This window comes from Odocoileus virginianus, unplaced genomic scaffold, assembly GCF_023699985.2.
Source record: "Odocoileus virginianus isolate 20LAN1187 ecotype Illinois unplaced genomic scaffold, Ovbor_1.2 Unplaced_Contig_8, whole genome shotgun sequence".
In the NCBI taxonomy this organism is placed as follows: domain Eukaryota; kingdom Metazoa; phylum Chordata; class Mammalia; order Artiodactyla; family Cervidae; genus Odocoileus; species Odocoileus virginianus.
Window position 1 is genome coordinate 780,930 of NW_027224325.1, and position 8,829 is coordinate 789,758.

Sequence of the window (8,829 nt, forward strand, 5' to 3'; positions counted from 1 at the left end):
GTGCATATCCCCTTCATGATGCACCCCAAAATGTACCTTTGAGACTTCAGCCTCATCCTTTCTAGAGAGAGCCCTACAACAGCCTCTTCGTGTGTCCTCAGTCACACATACTAATCTGACTCCCTATATCAGTTAGTCCTCCAGAGACAGCCAAAGACCTGGGGAGCCTGCCCATCACACCCAGCTCCAGCCAGTCAGCCCATAAACATGTTCCATGTTGGGCAATGCAAGGAAGAGTGAAGGCCGTCGTTCGGCAGCTCCGCTGGAAAGGGCTCATCACTACAATGTGCAGCTCCCGACAAAGCCCGCGCCATTAAATGATGAAAAGGGAAACTGATGATTAGCGGACAGACAGAAGAATTCAGAGGAAGCCTGCAGACTCAGGCGCGTGAGATGTCTTCTTGCATCTCTTTCCTTTCAGAACCAGAGCAGTGAGCCTCCTCCTGTAGGGATCTCAGCTGAGGATGACTAGCTTGCAGTAAATTAGTACTGGGGAAGGAGGAGTGGGGAGCTACGTGACTCTTTCCCCTGAGGTGTCTCTTTTTTTCTGCAGAGACTGGGAAGGTTTGGTGACACATCAGGGATTATCCAGAGAGACATAGCACACCAGTGTGGGCAGGAGCCTCAGGCATCCTGAGACATGTAGCGATTCTTTTCTCTGTGACTTTACCTTGCAGTCTGTGCCTGAGTCAGGTTTGTGGGGACACTTTCAGCTGTGGAGCAATAAGGTCTGAAAACCCGTGGCTAGAAATTCTAAGTGTTTTTAGAAATGTGAGTCCCTGAGATGACAGAGGACTTGCTAATCATGGTTGAAAGGGCTATGGCCCTTTATACCGTGGTCTTTCATCTCCATGGAGAAATTACTGACGATGACACACGGCAGTTAAAATGGATCATGAAATCACAAAGCCAGACGAGCTTCAGACACTGCCTTCCTTCAATTACCAGGAACTCTCTTTCCCAGATGATCCAAATACGAGTGACTTACTATGCGGAGTTCTTCCTGTAACCTCTGGTCTCAAACCCGGAGCTGCCCTGATGCTCCCAGGGGCGCTCTCCCCAGCAATGAAATGGGGGTGGGGGTAGAACTACATTCTCCAGTCTTTTAATCCCAGCAGCTACCTGTTCCCTGCCAGATTTGCCAAGTGAGGGTGGATTCATCTATGACTCCAGTACATCCAGAAAACCCAAGAGCCTAGAAGCAAAAGATCTGCATTGTCCTGTATTAAGCTTCTCAAGCTTCCCCAGTCAACCCTGAGTGGATCACAGAACCTCTCTGAGCCTCATTTCCCTCATTCATAAAACTGGGCATAGTTGCTTTGATGGCAGTGGTCAGGCTCTGCCTCAAATCTGCACCCTGAGAGCTTATTGCAGTGAAGGCCTGTTTCTTTCACAACTGGGTGACTTGAGAACAAAGGGGCTAAGCTTCTGTGTGGCTCTTAAGCCTGGAGAGGTGAGGGAGCAAGAAGTGGGGAGGTAAGGAATAAATCAAGTGGCTATGTAATTAATTTAGAATACCTTAAGCTCTGAACATTGAAAAGAAACAAAAGTGGTGACATTTAATGAATGTGTCAGTCAATATCTCACTCATTCCAGCCGTCTTTTTAAATGTCAGATCTCTCACAGTTTTGTTTTTTTTTTTTCTTCCTGCTGGAAGGCTCATGCTAACAACAACCAATTCTGGTTGATGCCCAGTAGTAGGTCTGCAGGCAATGTCAGAAGTGGGAGGTTCAAGAGGCTGGAACAGAAGACAATGCCCGTCACCCCCTAGAGAGCCAGGCACCACAGCTGCTTCCCTGGGGTCCCCCAGTGATCCATTCTCTGTTCTCTTGGCCCTTCACCCACCTTCGGGCCATCAACTCCAAAAAAACACACAGGGTGTCCATACCCAGAGAAAGACAGTCAGTGTGTGTTTTCATGTCCATCCCCCATCTGTACCTCCTCAAACTTCTCAGAACTTCGAAGTTTTCAAGAGAAAACCTTAGCTGAACTCCAGGAAGAGAGAAAGCCAAGAGCCCGGTTGCTCCAGAGAACTCCAGGCTCAGGAATTTCCATTCCGAGCTGATTGGCCCTTGGTTCAGTCCTCTATAAATACCAGATACAGCTTCAGAGGCAAACGGCGGGGGGAATGAGCCAGCTGGATTTTCACTTCGGGGAGAAAAAACGTGAAACCAAGCAGCACTGATGGGTTTTCCTCCCCAGCTCCACGCCTGCCCCCTGGAGTGAGCCTCCTTGCTCTCAGCCACGGCTGAGCAGCCAGCCTCTTCAGCCTCCCCAGGCACCTAGATGCGAGGAGGGGCAACTCAAATCCAGGTGGAAAACTGGCTGGTCTTCAACCGACCTGGAAGTTTAGGTGGCCTAGGCAGTCCTGAAAGTTCCAGCAACTCCAGCTCATTTAGCAGAGTGCAGCTTCTGGCTGGAAGAGCAGAGAAGGGCCAGGCTGCTCTAGGCCGCCTGTGGGGCAGGGCAGGGGCAGCCAGCACGGGATGATCACGGGGGAACAGCTCAGGCTTGGCCCAGCCCAGCTTCGCAAGAGAACACGGTGACATGCCAGAGGAGGGGCTACCGCCCGGTTTGCAGCCAGGTGGTAAGAGAGTCCATGCCAGCCCCTAAGGAGAGCCAAACGCACAGGTGCTCCACCGCCCCGGCGTACCCCCTCCCAGAGCAGAGCCAAAGCTCACCAACACTCGCCTCCACAGTCTCCTCGCCAGGACACAAAGCCAATGGCTTACTAAAGTAAATGTTCCCACTCCATCTCTGTGGCTCCCGGATGGAGTGTTTCCTGCATAATCAGCCCTCCCTTTTAGAAGTTCTCTCCTTACCTGACTCTGGTCTCCTTCATGGGATGCTGTTTTGCATCCATCCCAACTCTTGTACCTACACCCCTAGAACTAAGAAGGCCCCCAGGCCCAGCGCTTGGCCTCTCTCCAACTCTCTGCCCTCTCCCTGGATGATTTCCCCCACCACCACCTTCACACCACCTACTGTCTGTGCAGATGTTGGTGGTGGTCTCAGCTGCCAAGACCCACCAGGCCCAAACTGTCACCTGCCACAGACGAGGCCTTTGATGACCAGCTGCAGCCTAAACCCAGTATTTCCCAAAGCAAACTTCTCCCTTGGCTTTCCATGAACTTTAGCATTGGCCCATTGGTTTAATCCTTGGCTCCCTGCTCTCCCTCCATCAGTGACCAGGGCGGTCACTGCTCCCCTGCTCCCCTGCATGTCCCAGTGCCCCATCGTGGCAGGCCTGCCAGAGAGGAAACACCTACTGCCAGAGCAAGAGGACTTCTGATCCAAGACTAGAGTCAGGTACCCATATCAGAACATAAGCCTGTGCTTCAGGAAACGGTCTGTGGAAAATCAAGAGTCATGGTAATGAGGACAGTCTCCAGCAATGACCCTCAAACTTTACTGTGCATTCAAGCCACCTGGAAACTTTGTTTAAAATGTAAATCACTACCACAAGGATTCTGGTGCACTAGACCTCGGGTGGAGCCTAGGAATCTGTTTTTCAACAAGCCGGCAGATGGGTCTGATGCTGGTGAAGTCCAGGCCCATGCATGGAGGACCATTTGGTCCCAGAATTAGAGACTGGCTTTACCTGGAGTAGGACAGCTGTTCCTAATCAAGGAAACCCTGACCCAGACCCAGCTTATGGGGTGACTGCGCTCTGAATTCCTGGATTCCACACAGCAGGCAGTCACAGAGGGCTGAGTTCATGGACAGTCTTGGGGTGGGATTATGCCCCCCAACCCAGGATCTATCTGGCAGTCCCATGGGCAGCACACTGTCATCTGACCAGGAAGGGGGTATTAGCAGCAAAGGCACCCATTCTGGAAACTCTGCCATGTGCCCTGAAGGTCACATCCCCACCACCACCACCAACAATATTGCAGCTCAGGCACAACTACTGAGGGCAAACCATCTGCTCCCCATTTCACACCCTTGCTCTGTCACCACAGAGCAAAAACAGAGGCTGGACATGACTGAGAACATCTGCTCTAAACCAGGCTAACTGCAAGATAGGCGTGGACACAAGAGGTGGTGGCTGAGTGCTGTCCAGAGCTCCTCCACCCACCTTGCTTCCTAACCCAGTCTTGGCCTTCTGATAGTCAACAACATGGGCTTCCCAGGTGGTGCTAGCGGTAAAGAATCCACCTGCCAATGCAGGAGACAAGAGACGCAGGTTCGATCCCTGGATCAGGAAGATCCCCTGGAGGAGGGCGTGGCAACCCACTCTAGTATTCTTGCCTGGAGAATCCCATGGACAGAGGGGCCTGGTGGGCTACAGTCCATGGGGTCGCAAAGAGTTGGACATGACTGAAGCAACTTAGCATGCACTCACACAGTCAACAGCATGGTTCAGGTGCCAAGGACGATGCAGGAGAATTGCGGGGAGTAGACTCTGTGGTCAGGGACTGATTGGAGCAGATGGTAAGAGATAAGGTGGAGGTCTGTCCAGGAGGGCACTAGTCCCGCCCCCTAATATTGTGCATTGAGCCTGAGGATGAGAGGGCAATAGAGCCCCAGGTTTTCTGACCATGAGAAAAAGTCTTGCAGTACTTCCCAAGCTCCCAACTTTCTGCTGGAGAACTCCATGTGGATGACTGTAGGAACCTACAGTCTGCTTCCCTCTCTCCACTGACTCTCCTCCCTCCCAGCCTCTAGGGCTCCTGGGCCCACTCCCTTGATTAATACACCACTGATAGTCTCATGCCCAGGCCTCTGAATCTCTGAATTTCTATTCCTCCCTCCTCTCAGCCCCAATTACTCACATGCCCTGTTCACTGTACCCACAGACTGTCTCCCACCTGTGCCCATCTTTCTGCAGCCCTGCCTTAGCTCAGGCCCCCCTGACACTGGCCCAGGAGACTGCAGACATTTACCAGGGGGTCTGCAGATCTCTGTTCTCTGAACTCTCTTGATGCCCTTGGTTCCCAACCTGGCACTTTCAGATTATCTATGGGTCTTCAGTATCTAAAGGAACTACTAGAAACTGCACACTTATCTCAATACAGCCTCATGAACTATTAATAAATATAATTTTGTAAGTGGCCAAAATCAAACTGTGAGATATATGGAGGTAAATTAATGAAAGGGGTTTCCTGGTGGTGAAATACTGGGACCCGAGCTATCTTCACACAGACCCAGCTAGCGATCTCTCCAAAATAAATGTCACATTCTTTCAGAGTCACTTCTCTTTGTCTGCACACCCCCACCCTGATCCTTCAGACTCCCTTCCTGGGCATTCAAATCTAGCACTGTGTAGCCCTCTCTCTATGCACCCTGCATTTCCCAAACACCTATGGATCTCCACTTCTCTGTGACTTTGTTAATGCTATTCCCTCATCCTGGAGTTTTCCATTCTTCCTTTGTCTTGAAACCTTTCTTATCCCTTATGTTGCTGTTCAAATATCTCTCCTCCATATTCCCTGAGTTCTGTACCTCCAAGATCAAATGAACAGTTCCTTTTTCCTGTTTCTCTAAGGCCAGTGTTTGTATCTCCTTCCTAGATCACATTTGATTCTGATGTTCATCATAGTTAGGGTCTTCCGATCAGAGTAGCCGGAGAAGGCAACGGCACCCAACTCCAGTACTCTTGCCTGGAGAATCCCAGGGACGGGGGAGCCTGGTGGGCTGCCGTCTATGGGGTTGCACAGAGTCAGACACGACTGAAGTGACTTAGCAGCAGCAGAAGCAGCAGCAGCAGCTGAGTAGAGGCTGCTTGAGAGCGGATGTCCCCACTGTGCTTTGCATAGTAGATGCTTGATATATGTCTCTTGGATAAGTTGGGATGTGAGTGAATGAGTAGATGACTTCTCCTCAGACTGAAATCAACATCATCAACACGATCCAGAATTATTCTACACCATCCACAGAACACAGGGTCTTCTCTGGGAGAAACAGGCTAAAGAGAATATATCTTTGGAAGGTTCTCTAAGTGTTCCTACTACCCCGATGGTCTAGAGTGGCCAATTAGGACGATATGGCCAAACACTGGCAACTATTACCTGTTAACTGATTATGATGGGCAAGTCATCATGCCAGTTACTTTACATGCATTACCTGATTAATTCTGATGTCAATCTGATGAGGCAGGTATTACTAGTATTACCTCTCTATACAGATTAGGAAACAAGGGAAGTAAAGTCACTTGCCCAAGGCCAAGGTTAACTGAGAATAAAACCCGGAAAAGGGACTTCTCCGGTGGTCCAGTGGTTAAGATGCTGCATTTCCACTGCAGGGGGCACTGGTTCGATCCCTGGTCAAGGAATTAAGATCCTACATGTCACGCAGCACAGCCAAAAAAACAGAAAAATAAAAATAAAACCTGGAAAAGTCTGACCCTAACTATTCTCTCCTGCTTCTAGAGAGTGGGGGGGCCACCACAGCCTATACCCCTGAGCCTTCAACACAGACGATAGGTTGCTAGGGAGCCTGTGAGGTCCACAAGGCAAACTGGGCCTAAGCCACGAAAGATGGACTACTGACTGCTTGCCCTGTCCAAAGTGCAGCTCCTGGACAGGCCCCCAAACACCGCCCAGGAAGCATCTTCCTTTCCTCCCTAGAAACCTGGACCCGTGCCACCACCAGACTGAAAGTGCTCCTCCTGCCCTACACCAGCCTTCTTTCCTCTGCAAAGTGGTCACCAGGATTGATTCCTCTGATGATGTGTGTGTGTGCTAAGTCACTTCAGTCTATCCAACTCTTTGTGACCCCATGGACTGTAGCTCACCAGGTTCCCTATTTCCATGGGATTCTTCGGGCAAGATTACTGCAGTGGTTTTCCATTTCTTTCTCCAGGGGATCTTCCCCACCCAGGGATTGAACCCACATCTCTTAAGTCTCCTGCAGGTGGTGATTCTTAACCACTAGCGCCACCTGGGAAGCCCTGCCTCTGATGATAGATGCATTTAATACTTCCCGGTCCCACTAAGAAGGTTTGAATGTAAACTAGGCCAGCAGGAGAAGGTAATTAGGCAGCACTTTTCTGATGAGATGAGAGGATCAGCAGGTGTAAGATCAGGGATCTAAGTCCTGGTGTGCATTTAATTAAGCATCGGCTGTTTTGTTTACACATTGGATGGCAAAGCTTGAAAAAATCCCAGCCAACCTCTTTCCTCATAATTTAGGTGAGGGTGGAAGAAGGAGCCTAAGGATGCCCCTCACAAAAAAATCAACAAAACGAAAACACAAAACAGAGCAGCCAGAATCTCAAGCCTTCTGCTCTTACAAATTCAGTCCTTGATTATGAAAAAGAATAACCAAAAGGGAACAGCGAGAACCCTGGGGAGACAGGGCGCTAGACAACCCCAGGGGGCACACAAAAGCTTGTAGGAAAGGGAGGGAATGCTTCAAATCAGTAAGGCCAGAGCTAGGAGTCATCCCATTTAAATTCTAACAAGGCCGGTATTCAGAGATAACAAAGGCCACGGTGTTTAATTAAGGGTATAAATGGTAGAAATATGAGACAGGAGCTTTTACCAACTGTTAATGAGGTGGATGGGAAACCTCTAAAAATAAACCAGAGCAAGTTGAAAGGGTAATTAGGGGTGCAAAAATAAACAGAGGGTGTCAGTTTGAGTGCAGTTTCTTGCAAGACTCCTCCCAACTCATCCTCAGTAGGTAGGGCAGACCAAAGAAAGGGCCCCCAAGGGGTCAGGGCCAGCGCAAGGGTCAAGGTGTCCTCTTACCTTGCCTGGTCCCCTTCCAGGCCTTTTCAGAATGAAAAGCTCTTCTGCCCCGCCCTGCTCCACTCCAACCAGCCAGAACCTCTCACACCCACACCCTCTGAGGCAGGCTTCACCTTCTTTAATAGCAAGTCCACACCGAGTTCTCAAGGGGACCCAAGCAAATATTAGGGGATGGAAGACCTTAAGAACGAAGTGATAAAATCAATCTGGTTCCTGCCTTTGAGCTGATAATCAGGAATTCTATCTGCCTGCATGAGTGTATAGACACAAATACACGCTGCCGTCAGGAGATTTCTGGTCAAGGCCAGCAGTTTGCAAATAGAGAGAGGTGGTTGCTTACCTTGGAGGTGAATTTGAGGTGTCCCACCTCCAAATGGCTCAGTGGTAAAGAATCCGCCTGCCAATGCAGGAGACTTGGGTTCGGATCCCTGGGTCAGGAAGATTCCCCCGGAGGAGGAAATGGTAACCCACTCCAGTATTCTTGCCTGGAGAATCCCATGGATAGAGGAGCCTGGCATGCTGCAGTCTATGGGGTTGCAAAGAGTTGGACACGACTTATCGACTGAGCACATGCACATAATTCCTCCACAATATCTTTCTCTCCTCCCCCACTAGAAAACAACCACATTCAGAAGTGTTCTGTGGTCAAGTAGGTTTAGAAAATTCTTCCTGTAATATGCCCCTTGGGGAGATGCACATTAACGCATTTAACACTCTGAGAAAAAGTGTGGTTAAGAAACCTCTATGTGTTTATTTAACTCGGTATTTCCCAAACTAACCCTTTGTCCAAAAAACACATTTTCCATCTCTCCCCACTACCTACCCCCAACTAGTAAAATGTGAGGGCATTAAACACAGCTCTGAGACTGGGAATTGACCTTGGGAAGGATAAGTTTATTGGGTTGGTTTTTTTTTTTTTGGCTGTGGGGCAGGTGGGATTTTAGTTCCCTAAACAGGCATCCAACCTGCACCCCCTGAAGTGAAAGGGTGGAGTCCTAACCACCTAAGAAAGATATAGAGGGAAACAGAAAATGTTGCTATTTTGATGGTTTTAAAGACTTTACTCGCTATTAAAGACGCTAGCGCAGAGGTCAAGAATCTGCCTGCCACTGCAGAAAACACTAGAGACTCGGGT